Source organism: Triticum aestivum, chromosome 3B (assembly GCF_018294505.1).
Source record: "Triticum aestivum cultivar Chinese Spring chromosome 3B, IWGSC CS RefSeq v2.1, whole genome shotgun sequence".
NCBI classification, from domain to species: domain Eukaryota; kingdom Viridiplantae; phylum Streptophyta; class Magnoliopsida; order Poales; family Poaceae; genus Triticum; species Triticum aestivum.
In genome coordinates this window covers 166,211,612-166,227,640 of record NC_057801.1, presented here as the reverse complement: position 1 = coordinate 166,227,640, position 16,029 = coordinate 166,211,612, and positions in this window count along the sequence as shown.

Below are 16,029 nucleotides of genomic sequence, written 5' to 3'. Positions count from 1 at the left end.
ACACAGCGAAAACACTTAGGGTTAACTTGACGAGCCTAGCATGTGCAGACATGGCCTCGGAACACGGAGACCGAAAGGTCGAGCATGAGTCGTATAGTAGATACGATCAACATAAAGATGTTCACCGATGATGACTAGTCCGTCTCACGTGATGATCGGACACGGCCTAGTTGACTCGGATCATGTAATCACTTAGATGACCAGAGGGATGTCTATCTGAGTGGGAGTTCATAAGATGAACTTAATTATCCTGAACATAGTCAAAAGAACTTTTGCAAATTATGTCGTAGCTCACGCTTTAGTTCCATTGTTTAGATATGTTCCTAGAGAAAATATAGTTGAAAGTTGATAGTAGCAATTATGCGGACAATAGAAAGCTTATGTCCTTAATGCACTGCTCAGTGTGCTGAACCCCAAACGTCGTTTGTGGATGTTGCGAACATCGGACATACACGTTTTGATAACTACGTGATAGTTCAGTTAAATGGTTTAAGTAGAGGCACTAAAGACGTTTTCGAAACGTCACGGAACATATGAGATGTTTCGAGGGCTGAAATTGGGATTTCAGGCTCGTGCCCACGTCAAGAGGTATGAGACCTCCGACGATTTTCTTAGCCTGCAAACTAAGGGAGAAAAGCTCAATCGTTGAGCTTGTGCTCAAATTGTCTGAGTGCAACAATCACTTGAATCGAGTGGGAGTTGATCTTCCAGATGAGATAGTGATGTTTCCCCAAAGTCATTGCCACCGAGCTGCTAGAGCTTCGTGATGAACTATAACATATCAGGGATAAATAAGATGATCCTTGAGGTATTCACGATGTTTGACACCGCGAAAGTAGAAATCAAGAAGGAGCATCAATTGTTGATGGTTGGTGAAACCACTAGTTTCAAGAAGGGCAAGGGCAAGAAGGGATACTTCATGAAACGGCAAATCAGCTGCTGCTCCAGTGAAGAAACCCAAGGTTGAACCCAAACCTGAGACTAAGTGCTTCTGTAATAAGGGGAACAGTCACTAGAGCAGAATTACCCTAGATACTTGGTAGATGAGAAGGCTGGCAAGGTCGATAGAAGTATATTGGATATACATTATGTTAATGTGTACTTTACTAGTACTCCTAGTAGCACCAGGGTATTAGATACCGGTTCGGTTGCTAAGTGTTAGTAACTCGAAATAAAAGCTACGACATAAACGGAGACTAGCTAAAGGTGAGCTGACGATATGTGTTGGAAGTGTTTCCAATGTTGATATGATCAAGCATCGCACGCTCCCTCTACCATCGAGATTTGGTGTTTGCGTTGAGCATAGACATGATTGGATTATGTCTATCGCAATACGGTTATTCATTTAAGGAGAATAATGGTTACTCTATTTATTTGAATAAAACCTTCAATGGTCTTGCACCTAAAGGAATGGTTTATTGAATCTCGATCGTAGTGATACACATTTTCATGCCAAAAGATATAAGATAGTAATGATAGTACCACTTACTTGTGGCACTGCCATGTAAGTCATAATGGTATAAAACGCATGAAGAAGCTCCATGTTGATGGATCTTTGGACTCACTCGTTTTAGAAAAGTTTGAGACATGCGAACCATGTCTATTGGTGTATACGCATGAAGAAACTCCATGCAGATGGATCGTTTGGACTCACTTGATTTTAAATCACTTGAGATATGCAAATCATACCACATGGGCAAGATGACTGAAAAGCCTCGTTTTCAGTAAGATGGAACAAGATAGCAACCTGTTGGAAGTAACACATTTTGATGTGTGCAGTCCAATGAGTGCTGAGGCATGCAGTGAATATCGTTATGTTCTTACTTCACAGATGATTCGAGTAGATGTTTAGAATATTTACTTGATGAAACACAAGTCTGAATTATTGAACGGTTCAAATAATTTCAGAGTGAAGTAGAAGATCATTGTGACAAGAGGATAAAATGTCTATGATGTGAATATCTAAGTTACGAGTTTTGGCACACAATTAAGACATTGTGGAAATTGTTTCGCAATTAATACCGCCTGGAACACCATAGTGTGATGGTGTGTCCGAACATCATAGTTGCACCCTATTGGATATGGTGCGTACCATGATGTCTCTTATCGAATTACCACTATTGTCCATGGGTTAGGCATTAGAGACAACCACATTCACTTTAAAGAGGGCACCACGTAATTCCGATGAGATGACACCGTATGAATTATGGTTTAGAGAAACCTAAGTTGTCGTTTCTTAAAAGTTTGGGGCTGCGACGCTTATATGAAAAAGTTTCAGGTTGATAAGCTCGAACCCAAAGCGGATAAAATGCATCTTCATAGGAAACCCAAAACAGTTGGGTATACCTCCTAATTCAGATCCGAAAGCAATATGGATTGTTTCTTGAATCGGGTCCTTTCTCGAGGAAAGGTTTCTCTCGAAAGAGTTGAGTGGGAGGATGGTGGAGACTTGATGAGGTTATTGAACCATCTCTTCAACTAGTGTGTGGCAGGGCACAGGAAGATTGTTCCTGTGGCACCTACACCAATTGAAGTGGAAGCTTATGATATTGATCATGAAACTTCGGATCAAGTCACTACCAAACCTCGTAGGACGACAAGAACACGTACTACTTCGGAGTGGTAAGGTGATCCTGTCTTGGAAGTCATGTTGCTAGACAACAATGAACCTACGAGCTATGGAGAAGCGATGGTGGGCCCGGATTCCGATAAATGGCTCGAGGCCATAAAACCCGAGAGAGGATCCATGCATGAAAACAAAGTGTAGACTTTGGAAGAACTACTTGATGGTCGTAAGGCTATTAGGTACATATGGATTTTAAAAGGAAGACAGACAATGATGGTAAGTGTCACCATTGAGAAAGCTCGACTTGTCGCTAAGATGTTTTTTTCGACAAGTTCAAGGAGTTGACTACAATGAGACTTTCTCACTCGTAGCGATGCTAAGAGTCTGTTGGAATTATATTAGCAATTACTGCATTATTTATGAAATCTTGCAGATAGGATGTCAAAACATTGTTTCCTCGACGATTCTTGAGGAAAGGTTGTATGTGATACAACCGGAAGGTTTTGTCTATCCTGAAATATGCTAATAAGTATGCAAAGCTCCAGCAATCCTTCTGAGGACTGGAGTGAGCATCTCGGAGTTGGAATGTATGCTTTGATGATGATCAAAGATTTTGGGTGTATACAAAGTTTATGAGAAACTTGTATTTCCAAAGAAGTGAGTGGGAGCACTATAGAATTTCTGATGAGTATATGTTGTTGACATATTAATGATCAGAGATGACGTAGAATTTCTGGAAAGCATAAAGGGTTATTTGGAAAGTGTTTTCAATGGAAAACCTGGATTAAGCTACTTGAACATTGAGCATCAAGATCTATAAGGATAGATCAAAATGCTTAATAATACTTTCAAATGAGCACATACCTTGACATGATCTTGAAGGTGTTCAAGATGAACCAGTCAAAGAAGGAGTTCTTGCCTGAGTTGTAAGGTACGAAGTTAAGACTTAAAGCTCGACCACGGCAGAAAAGAGAGAAAGGACGAAGGTCGTCCCCTATGCTTTAGACGTAGGCTCTACAGTATGCTATGCTGTGTACCGCACCTGAAGTGTGCCTTGCCATGAGTCAGTCAAGGGGTACAAGAGTGATCCAATAATGGCTCACAGGACAGCGGTCAAAGTTATCCTTAGTAACTAGTGGACTAAGGAATTTTCTCGATTATGGAGGTGGAAAAAGAGTTCGTCGTAAAGGTTACGACGATGCAAGCTTGACACCTATCCGGATAGCTCTGAGTAGAGAGACCGGATACATATAATGGAGCAATAATTTAGAATAGCTCCAAGTAGAACAATTGTTTGGAATAGCTCCAAATAGAGCGTGGTAGCTGCATCTAGGAGATGACATAGAGATTTGTAAAGCACACACGGATCTGAAAGGTTCAGACCCGTTGACTAAAACCTCTCTCACAAGCAACATGATCAAACATAAAACTCATTGAGTGTTAATCACATAGTGATGTGAACTAGACTACTGACTCTAGTAAACTCTTGGGTATTAGTCACATGGTGATGTGACCTGTGAGTGTTAATCACATGGCGATGTGAACTAGATTATTGACTCTAGTGCAAGTGGGAGACTGTTGGAAATATGCCCTAGAGGCAATAATAAAAGTGTTATTATTATATTTCCTTGTTCATGATAATTGTCTTTTATTCATGCTATAACTGTATTATCCGGAAATCGTAATACACGTGTGAATACATAGACCACAATATGTCCCTAGTGAGCCTCTAGTTGACTAGCTCGTTGTGATCAACAGATAGTCATGGTTTCCTGGCTATGGACATTAGATGTCGTTGATAACGGGATCACATCATTAGGAGAATGATGTGATGGACAAGACCCAATCCTAAGACTAGCACAAAGATCGTGTAGTTCGTTTGCTAGAGCTTTGCCAATGTCAAGTATCTCTTCCTTTGACCATGAGATCGTATAACTCCTGGATACCGTAGGAGTGCTTTGGGTGTATCAAACGTCACAACGTAACTGGGTGACTATAAAGGTGCACTACAGGTATCTCCGAAAGTATCTATTGTTTTATGCGGATCGAGACTGGGATTTGTCACTCCGTGTAAACGGAGAGGTATCTCTGGGCCCACTCGGTAGGACATCATCATATGCGCAATGTGACCAAGGATTTGATCACGGGATGATGTGTTACGGAACGAGTAAAGTGACTTGCCGATAACGAGATTGAACAAGGTATTGGATACCGACGATCGAATCTCGGGCAAGTAAAATACCGCTAGACAAAGGGAATTGAATACGGGATTGATTGAGTCCTTGACATCGTGGTTCATCCGATGAGATCATCGTGGAACATGTGGGAGCCATCATGGGTATCCAGATCCCGCTGTTGGTTATTGACCGGAGAACGTCTCGGTCATGTCTGCATGTCTCCCGAACCCGTAGGGTCTACACACTTAAGGTTCGATGACGCTAGGGTTATAAAGGAAGCTTGTATGTGGTAACCGAATGTTGTTCGGAGTCCCGGATGAGATCCCGGACGTCACGAGGAGTTCCGGAATGGTCCGGAGGTAAAGATTTATATATAGGAAGTCCTGTTTCGGCCATCGGGACAAGTTTCGGGGTCATCGGTATTGTACCGGGACCACCGGAAGGGTCCCGGGGGCCCACCGGGTGGGGCCACCTGCCCCGGGGGGCCACATGGGCTGTAGGGGGTGCGCCTTGGCCTACATGGGCCAAGGACACCAGCCCCTAGAGGCCCATGCGCCAAGATAAAGGAAAAAGGGGAGAGTCCTTAAAGGGGAAGGCACCTCCGAGGTGCCTTGGGGAGGATGGACTCCTCCCCATCCTTAGCCGCACCCCTTCCTTGGAGGAGGGGGCAAGGCTGCGCCCTCCCCCTCTCCCTTGGCCCTATATATAGTGGGGAAAAGGAGGAGCAATCATACCTAAGGCCTTTGGTTGCCTCCCTCTCCCTCCCGTGACACATCTCCTCTCCCGTAGGTGCTCGGCGAAGCCCTGCAGGATTGCCACGCTCCTCCATCACCACCACGCCGTTGTGCTGCTGTTGGATGGAGTCTTCCTCAACCTCTCCCTCTCCCCTTGCTGGATCAAGGCGTGTGAGACGTCACCGGGCTGTACGTGTGTTGAACGCGGAGGTGCCGTCCGTTCGGCACTTGATCATCGGTGATCTGAATCACGACGAGTACGACTCCATCAACCCCGTTCACTTGAACGCTTCCGCTTATCGATCTACAAGGGTATGTAGATGCAAACTCTCTCTCTCTTTCTACTCGTTGCTGGTCTCTCCATAGATAGATCTTGGTGATACGCGTAGGAAAATTTTGAATTTCTGCTACGTTCCCCAACAGGGGCGCTGGGAGTACACAACATGGGGAGGCGAAGGAAATTGGATGGACTTGGCAAGGATGTTATTAGAGTGCTACGTTTTAACACTTAATATTGGTAATCTTATTTTCATAAATCAAATCTCTCATGATTAAGGGCATGTTCGGATTAAAGCCACGTCTAGCCACACTACATTTTAGGCATAACCACAATCCCTTAGTCCAGTGCAAGATTCTTTGCCTCACTTGTGGTATGCCACAATTTCTTACCACCCTACCATCTTATACAGAAGATCTCGCTTGAGGCAAAGGATCTTCATTCACGATCGAGCGGGACTACACATGTCTTGTGGCGAGCGAACTCGGCCGGGGATGTGGTGGCATGGTTGGTTTGGGGGTCCGTGAGATGGCAGAAATTACAGAAAAAATGTGTATCACACTGGCAAGTGGGCGCCACGCGTCAAGAACAATATGAAGGTTGTAGTTTTAGGGAGTTTGACTTTGCAAACTTGTTCTACATCCTTTAAGTTTTTAAGGTGCCACTTCAACCATTATAAAGGATCAACTTTTAGTTAAAGGGAGTGTGTAGCATTTTAGAATGGGCCCACTTGAATGTTTTTCTTGAACCAGTGAGTACAAGTACCGATTTATGGGATCATCGAGCAACTGTTGCCAACCCTAGATATATGGATCCACATTTAATTCACATATTGGAAAATTTGGTAGAAGTTTAGTCATGCAACACATGCATGATCAATTAGGTCAATGGAGTATGCATTTTTGTAAATTAGTAATTTTACTTTATCCCTGCATTTATGGGATAATTTACATACAACATTATTGATACTTTCTTAACATGGTTACAAATGAATGGATGGACAATGGAGCAACGTGCACGTTTGAATAAGCAGCCAAGTTTAGATCAAATTAAACTACAAAATTAATTTAGCAATAGCAACTAAAACAAGCATATCATGTTAATAAATATGCATCGCCTCTTGACTCTTGAGAGAATACTCCTATAGCTTATCCAGTTTATTACGACAACACAAAGTTACATGCCTTTTTGAACTTCTATGTATGGTTCTTATAATGGATCTTGAATCTTGTTGATCATGAGGTCAACATTTATATTGAAGTTCTTATAATGGAAAATGGGGTAGTCTTTTGTATCGAACATTTTCATGTTGATTTGTTCTGAGCATTTCTATGAAAAGAGGATTTGTAGTGTGATCATGCATCAACTTATGGACGTATATACTTAAAGTTGTAAATGTACGTAGGGAAGTCCCTCCCGAGCATTCTGTGGTAATCAAAGAAAATCTGTATGTATTCATCAAGCTATTAGCTAGCACCTCTTATGTTATGAACGTGTAAAGTTAAACGTTTTTAAGTCGACACCAAAGAACAGATGGGCACAATTAATGTCGGGGTTGAAGATGTGCTAGCTATTCGATCACGTTAACAAGCACTAAATCATGCAATCTCATCCATATCTGTAACAATAATCTCTTACCATATCACCATTTCACGGCATCTTGTAGCCTGCTCATCCTGGCCAATCCTCCACTATAAAACCACTCCTCCTCCATGTTTTCAACTCACCAACGCCAGCAATTTCCCTTTGCCGGTTTTATCCTTTGTTACCTGCTTGCTTGCTCGAGGCCGGCCGGCAATGGCTCGCAAGAAGGTAACCCTCCAGTACATCCCCAATGTCTCGACCCGACGTGGTACCTTCAAGAAGCGTCGTAGGGGCCTTATGAAGAAGGCCAGCGAGCTAGCCATCCTGTGTGACGTCAGGGCCTGCGTGCTGGTGTATGGCGAAGGCGAGACGACACCGGAGGTGTTCCCATCCCATGATGGGGCCGTGAAAATCTTGAACATCTTCAAGAAAATGCCAGAGCTGGAGCAGTGCAAGAAGATGATGAACCAGGAGGGCTTTCTCCGTCAGCGCATCGACAAGCTCCGGGACCAGGTACACAAGTTCGGTCGTGAGTTTCGGGAGCAGGAGATCAGAACCCTCCTGCTCAAGGCCATGTGCGGCAACCTCCCCGACCTCGTCAGCCTCAACATTGAGGAGCTCACCAGCGTTGGCTGGAAGGTGGAAATGCTCCTCAACGGCATCGGCGATCGCATCACGAAACTCCAGGGACAGCCTCCGGCTCCACACATGATCGACAGCATGGACATGGGGTCTCCGGCGATAAATCAGGCGCCGCCTGCGCAGGAGGGCTGGCTTGACATGGTGAGGTCTGGAGGGGACCTCAGTGCTCTTGTCTGTAGTGGCTACTTTGGTAGCCATGAGGCTACAAGCACCAGCTCCAGCGTCGGCTACTCCGGCGGTGATATGATGCAACCCTTTGATCTGGGGTTCGGTTGGCAGTGGGACACCGATCTTGGAGCGTCTTCGAGTCTGTTCCTTCCCATGTAGGAGGGAGATGATCCACATAGTGCACGACCAGCTACGTGAGTCTCATCTTGTGTCGGTTGCTTATCAACACATGCATCTCTTATATGTTCGTTTACTTTGTCGCAAGGGGCCAATCCCGCCTTGGCCCTCTCTTGTTATGTCATGTCGTGTTCTGTTCACGCGCTTCATCTGTTCTATGGGCAGAATCTCTTTTATGTATATGTAATATGAGGCTCTTTTTAATCAAATAATATGTTATCCACGTCATTAGAATTATCCTAACCATCCAATTTACATAACAACTCTATTTCAACCATCAACTTGTATGTACGACCATCCCCATCTTATAATGAGTCCAGCGACAACCCGTAAAAAAGAGTCCAGTGTTCTGCAAAACAAAAAAAGAATCCAATGACAAATAATAATAATAGTAATAATGATGATGATGATGATGATGATGATGATAATAAGCTCATATCATCTTCCCAAATGTTTGTTGGTTGCTTCCTTAAAAACCAAAAAAATCATAAAATCCCATCAAACTAAAACTTATGGTTTCCTATGGAAAATAAAAAACAAAAAACAATGCTCCATTAAATTCTTATTATCCGGTGTAGACTTAACGGCTTCGCCATAGGACAGAGACATCTTCGGTATGCAATAACGACAACCTCTCTGGAGCTAGGACAACACGACAATATGTGTTGGAGATGCAAAATGTGATGTCAGCGATGGTGGGCTCGACGGTAACATAGGCAGTAAGTACCATTGAAATGTAGCCGAAATCGACATGCATGACCACAACATGAAGCAAGCATTCTCCAACAACAAATAGTTTACCCACAAAGTATGATAGAAAAGCCAATATGGAATTTCAGTTCTCAAATAGGAGATTTGAAGTATGGCACGAGCCTATATGTTCTCTCTCCTGATTTCTTTTGTATTTTGCTTTCTTCGTATGGGGCAATCACGCAAGTCTCTTCTTTCTTTATATAGGGCTAATGGGCTTTAGATTTATTTTTTAGAGCTCACACCCGATGATAGTTATATAAGGTTTACATTGTTACAAACGTGCAGAGACGGCTTTCCAAGTCACACATGGCGCCCAGGTGTGTCGTAGATCGTGGAGCGAGCAAAATATAGTGTGCATCCTTATTTCTCTCCCTTCTTTCAATGATTAAAGGTTTGTGGGCCCGAATCTAAGAAAAGGTATGTGAGCCCATCTTTGGGACGTTATGGATAGATAACCATGAAGGTGAAACAACGTGCTACACGCTACGAACTTCGCTCAGGTTGAATTCTGCTAAGGGACTTGTCCATAACAGAGCATCTAAGTCCCAGGTGTCCTAGCAATAGGATGCATCTTGAGATAGTGAATTCTATGAGAGCTCCTATCTGGCGCTTCAGGCACCGCGATCGAGCTGGTGCTCGCAATGCTTGCTCATAGGCCACAGCCCAAATAGTAGTCTCTCGGTCGCTGCTTGTTAGTTTTTTCATATATATTTTTCTCGGACGGTACTCTCCTCGCTCGTTCAGGAAAACCAGTTATCGTTTTTCAAAAATGTTCATCAATTTAAAAGAAGTCAAAAAACTTGAAAAATGTTTTTAACTTTGAAAAGTGTTCAAAAATTGGGAAAAAATCAACAATTTCTAAAAGTTCACGAATTGAGAAAATGTTCCGGTGTTTGAAAAAGTTCGCAAATTTTACCTTTTTGGCGAATTAATAAAGTGCGGTGTGTTTGCCTAAACAAAAGAGCTCCTATCTGGCATACATGTTTTTCTTTAAAACTAGTTTTAGTTGGTCCTTTCTTTTACTTTATTTTCTTCTCTTTTCTTTTGTTTTTCATGTAATGCTTATTCGTTATTTTTCTTTATCCATTTTTCTGTTTCATTTTTTTACTTCTTTTTCTTGATTTATGTGTTTTTGACTTTTGTAGACAGGAACATTTTCCTTATGGTATATGAACGTATGTTTACACTTTATGAACAACTTCTTGAAGTCTATGAACTTTTAAAAAATACATAAAAATATAATACAGAAATACATTTTTTGTGAAATACATAAATACATTTTCTTGTACATATGAATATCGTTCAAATACACGATGAACATTTCTATATACGTACCTGAACATATTTTTTTTATCTTCTGATGTATACCTCCTATTTTTTGAACTTATTTTTCACAACATTTTATTAAACAATAATACTAGTATTGATTTGGAGGTTAAGGTGAGTGGGGCGTTTTGGAGCTCGGCCTCCATGGAGGCCGAAATGTCTGAAAAAAATCAAAAATTGAACTGTTTAGTATTAAAAGAAATCTGACAAAATTGTACAAGTAGACTAGGATGTGATGTGTATGTGTGCAAAAGTACATAATGAAATACGTTGAAATGCGGCATGTACAAAAAAGACAAATTCATCGACTTTGAGAATGAATAGTATCATGTGCTAAAAAGCTCCGGATTTTTTTCACAGCCCTCATTCCAATGTATTTCATCCTGAGAATTTGCATAGACGTGTGCTACGCCTCACTATATATCTGTATTTTTTCAGAATTTTTTGGAACTTAAAAATATGAATCTTGATGAATTTTGAAAATTGCAAATGGAGGCCTCCAAAAGCATTTTTTTGGCTTAAGGTCCCCTAACAAAAAAAATGCAAACCGGTAACAATTACTCCCCCTGTCTCAAAATAAGTGTCTCAGTTTTGTACTAACTTTAGTACAAAGTTGTACTAAGGTTGAGACACTTATTTTGGGACGGAGGGACGCACAATCTACTGAATGGATGGACGCACAAACCAGCACCGGTACGCATGATATCCGGTTCCCCGTGCTTGCTTGATGGTAGAAAAGCTCGATCAGAGGCCTCTAATGGCGATAATCAGGAAGGGAGTAAACGTGTGGTCGGTTCACACCTATGTGTCGGCTCTCTCTCACTGCGGTGCGCGCGCGGGTGCGATCGCACAATTGGAGAGTGGTGAATATGGCCAGGCAGGGTATTGACGCGGAATAAAGATGCCGGTATTTATCATCTCCCTTGCCATGTGCCCCTGCCCCGCACCATTGCCTTCATCCCACTTCTGATGCCACCCTTCTATAAGTCCGCGTCTCATCCATCTTCAAGCGGTTGCAGCGTGCTTGAAACGCAGCTCGACCTCCAACTTTAAGCGGGAGAAAGAGGAAGAGAGATGTTAGGGGTATTTAGAAGAATTTTTTGCGTCGGTCTCACGCCAGAGGGGGTGCCCAAAGGGCCAACAAGCTCGGGGGGCCTAGGCTTATGGATCCCTCAGCCACTTCCTGGCCTAGCTCCAGTGCTTCAGCGGTCTCTTTTGATCCATAAAAAACACCGTAAATTTTCAGCCCATTCTGAGAACTTCTATTTCTGCACAAAAAACGACACCATGTTAAATCTGCTAAAAACAGCGTCAATCCGGGTTAGTTCTAATCAAATCATACCAAAAACATATAAAATTGTTTTAAACATGGCATGAATAATTCATAAATTATAGATATGTTAGAGATGTATCAGGAGACCCAACAGTATAACCCCGGGATGGCAGCACTAGTCGGGGAGGCCACATGAGTTGGCGTGTGCCACAAGGAGATCACCATCGGGGATGGTGTTAGAGGAAGGTGATGCGGTGCAGAAGAAGAGATGGGATCAACAGGGAGACGACGGGGGTTGGGGGGTTTGGGGCGGAGGGGAATGGGGATCTTGTTGGAGAGGATATAAACCGTAGATGTTTGGAGAACATGACACGAGGTGAAGACGGAGGGGGCGCTGGGAGTACACGCCATGGGGAGGCGAAGGAGATTGGATGGACTTAGCGAGGGTATTATTATGTACGTTGGAGCCCAATGTTTTAATAATTAATATTTATAATAATATTTTCATAAGTCAAACCATCCATGATTAAGGGCATGTTCCGATGAAAATCACACCTTTCGACACCACTTGTTAGGCATAACCACACTCTCTTGGTCTAGTGTAGGCTTCTTTTCCTTACTTGTGGCCTGCCACAATTTTTTAGCACCCTACCGTCTTACAAAAGATCGCACTTGTGGCATAGGAGCTTCATACACGGTCTATTCGGGCGCGACGGGTCTGTGGCAAGCTCGCTCAGCCGGAGGGATGAGAGAGTGTGGTGGCGTGATTGGGAGGGGGGCGCCAAGAAAAATATGAAAGTTGTAGTTTTACAGAGTCTGACTTTGCAAACTTGTTCTAGATTCTTTAAGTTTTTGAAATGTGCCTTTTTGCAAGAAATTACGTATATTACTTACGTAGCCTCGCTACCATCACAAATACAAAGTTTGATGACCTCATCAGGGCCTGACCCTAACCACACCACGGCACGGTCAATTCCTGCTATTTAAGAAATTTGCTAGAGTTCCTCTTAGGAGCTTTGACACTAATAAATTAATTTCCCTGTGGCATGCATGTATACCAGGGAGGGAGTGTGTAGCTACTGGCCATGGACTATGCAAGTCTAAGCATTTTAGTATGAACCTGCTTGCATATTTTGTTTGAACGTGTTGGTGAGTACAAGTACCGTTCTATGAGATCATCGAGCAACGAAACTGCTTTGCGCACGACGCCTGTGTGGCCGATTCATGCACGATTCAAAATCAGACGATGTCCTGCAGTTTATTCCCACAAACCAACGGCTTGATTAACTACATCGTCCACAAATCGTGCATATGTGTCGTGTGTATAGCATCGTTGATCGAGCAACTGTTGCCAACCCTGGGTATATGGAACCACATTTAATTCACATATTGGAAAGTTTGGCAGAACTTTAGTCACACAACACATGCATGATCAATCGGTTTAATAGAGTGTATATTTTTGCAAATTAGTAATTTTACTTTATCCCTGCATTTATGGGATAATTCACATGCAATATTGTCAATATTTTCTTAACATGGTTACAAATAAATGGATTGACAATGGGGCGACATACACAGTTGAATAAGCAGCCAACTTTGGATCAAATTAAACTACAAAATTAATTTGGTAATATCAGCTAAAACAAGCACATCTTATTAATAAAGATGCATCACCTTGACACTTGAGAGAGAATACTTCTATAGCTTATCCAGTTTATTACGATAACACAAGGTTACATGCCTTCTGAACTTCTATACATACTGACTATATATGGTTCTGATAATGGATCTTGAATCTTGATGATCATGGGGTCAACATTTATATTGAATTTCTTATAACGGAAAATGGTGTAGTATTTCCTTGTCGAACATTTTGATTAGCTCTGAGCAATTCTGTGAAAAAGAAGATTTGTAATGTGATCATGCATCAACTTATCTACATACATACTTGAAGTTGTAAATGTACGTAGGGAAGTCCCTTACAAGCATCTCTGTGTTAATCAGAACAAAAATCCATGGTGTGATGATGTGTTCATCAAGCTATTAGCTAGCACCTCCTATGTTATGCGCGTGTAATTACAGTTAAAAGTTTTAAGTGGATGCGAAAGAACAGATTGGCACAATTAAGACCGGGGTTGAAGATGTGCTAGCTATTCGATCACGTTAACAAGCACTAAATCATGCGATCCCATCCATATCTGTAACAGTAATCTCTTACCATATCAACATTTCTTGGCACCCTGCAACCTCCTCATCCTGGCCGGTCCTCCACTATAAAACCACCTCTCCTCCCATGTTTTCAACTCACCAAAGCCAGCAACTTCCCTTTGCTGGTTTTATCTTTGTGTTGCATGCTTGCTTGCTAGAGGTCGGTCGGCAATGGCTCGCAAGAAGGTGACCCTCCAGTACATCCCCAATGACTCAACCCTGCGTGGTACCTTCAAGAAGCGCCGCAGAGGCATGATGAAGAAGGCCAACGAGTTGGCCATCCCGTGTGACGGTAGGGCCTGCGTGCTGGTGTACGGCAAGGGCGAGATGGTGCCGGAGGGGTTCCCATCCCACGTCGAGGCGGTGAAAATCCTGAAAATTTTCAAGAACATGCCGGAGCTAGAGCAGTATAAGAAGATGATGAACCAGGAGGGCTTTCTCCACTAGAGCATCGATAAGCTCCGGGACCAGCTCCGCAATTTCGGGCGCGAGTGCCGGGACCGCGAGATCAAGACCCTCCTACACATGGCCATGTGTGGCAACCTCCCTGGCCTCATCGGCCTTAACATTGAGGAGCTCGATCACCAGCGTGGGCTGGAAGGTGGAAATGCTCCTCAAGGGCATCGGCGATCGCATCGCCAAACTTCACGGACAGCTACCGGCTCCATAGATGACTGGCAACATGGACATGGGATCTCCGGCGGTATATCAATCACCGCCTACACAGGAGAGCTGGCTTGACATGGTGAGGTCAGGAGGGGACCTCGTTGCTCTTGTTTGTAGTGGCTACTCTGGTAGCCACGATGCAGCAAGCATCATCTCCAGTGCTGGCTACTCCGGCGGTGACGCGATGCAACCCTTTGATCTTGGGTTCGGTTGGCATTGGGGCGCTGATCTTGGAGCGTCATCGAGTCCTTTCCCTCCCATGTAAGAAGGGAGATAATCCGCGGAGGGCACGACCAACTACGTGAGTCTCGTCCCGTGTCGATCCCTTATCAACATACTTCGTCGCAAGGGGGCCAATCCCATCTTGGCTCTCTCTTGTCGTGTCATGTCATGTCGTGTTACGCGTAATCTGTTTCATGGGAAGAATCTTTATTATATACTGTACTATATAATTTATACGTTTCATTTAATTTTCTGCCATATGCTTAATTCTTAGAATCAATTTTTGAAAACATTTTATAAAACCTTGAAAAATAATCTCTACCTTTTTTTAGCGAAACAGAAAAAAAAACAAATCATAGTCTTAATGGGCCAAGTCATGGCCGGTCCATGTAAGCAGCTCAAGCTTTTTCTCCGCAGCGGGCAGGGAGGAAGGGGACCTCCTATACGCCGCGCTTTGCGGCAAATTGGCGGCATGCAGAGGGACCCGACTGGACCGGCCCATGGAGTTCTACCGCAGGATGCAAAAATCATAGTCTTAATGGGCCAAGTCATGGCCGGTCCATGTAAGCAGCTCAAGCTTTTTCTCCGCAGCGGGCAGGGAGGAAGGGGACCTCCTATACGCCGCGCTTTGCGGCAAATTGGCGGCATGCAGAGGGACCCGACTGGACCGGCCCATGGAGTTCTACCGCAGGATGCAAAAATCCAGGAGAATAATGAAGCACGCGTGACCCAGGAATCGAACCTGAGACCAGCTGCGTACTAGCACGCACTAGTAGCAACTCCAACTAACCACTACTGCTGTCAAATAAAGCAGTGCACAACTTAAAGAACTAGTCATAAATGTAAAACAGAAACGGCATCCTGCAGCGACCTGGAACCAATACTGTAGAAAATTAGCTATTGTAGCGAATCTGAATTAGTTACTGGGGTGAACGTTTTTTAATGCATATTTTGAAAAAGTATCAACATTTCTTGAATTCCTGAAGAAGAAAAACGGAGACAGAAACATTTTCTGAATATGTGAACAAAAAAAATTGAAAAAGCTATGCATTGCTTAATTCAGTTTCCATGCGTGCTAATGATTCCAAGTTTCCAATTGTCCGATTTACAACGCTAATATCTAAGAATAACAACAGTGACAAAACACAACACTTTTTGATTTAACAAATCTTGAAAATTATGAACAATTTTAAGGTAAGTAATGTTTCAAAGTTTGAACATTTGTGAAACAACGCAAACAAATTTTGAAACTCCAA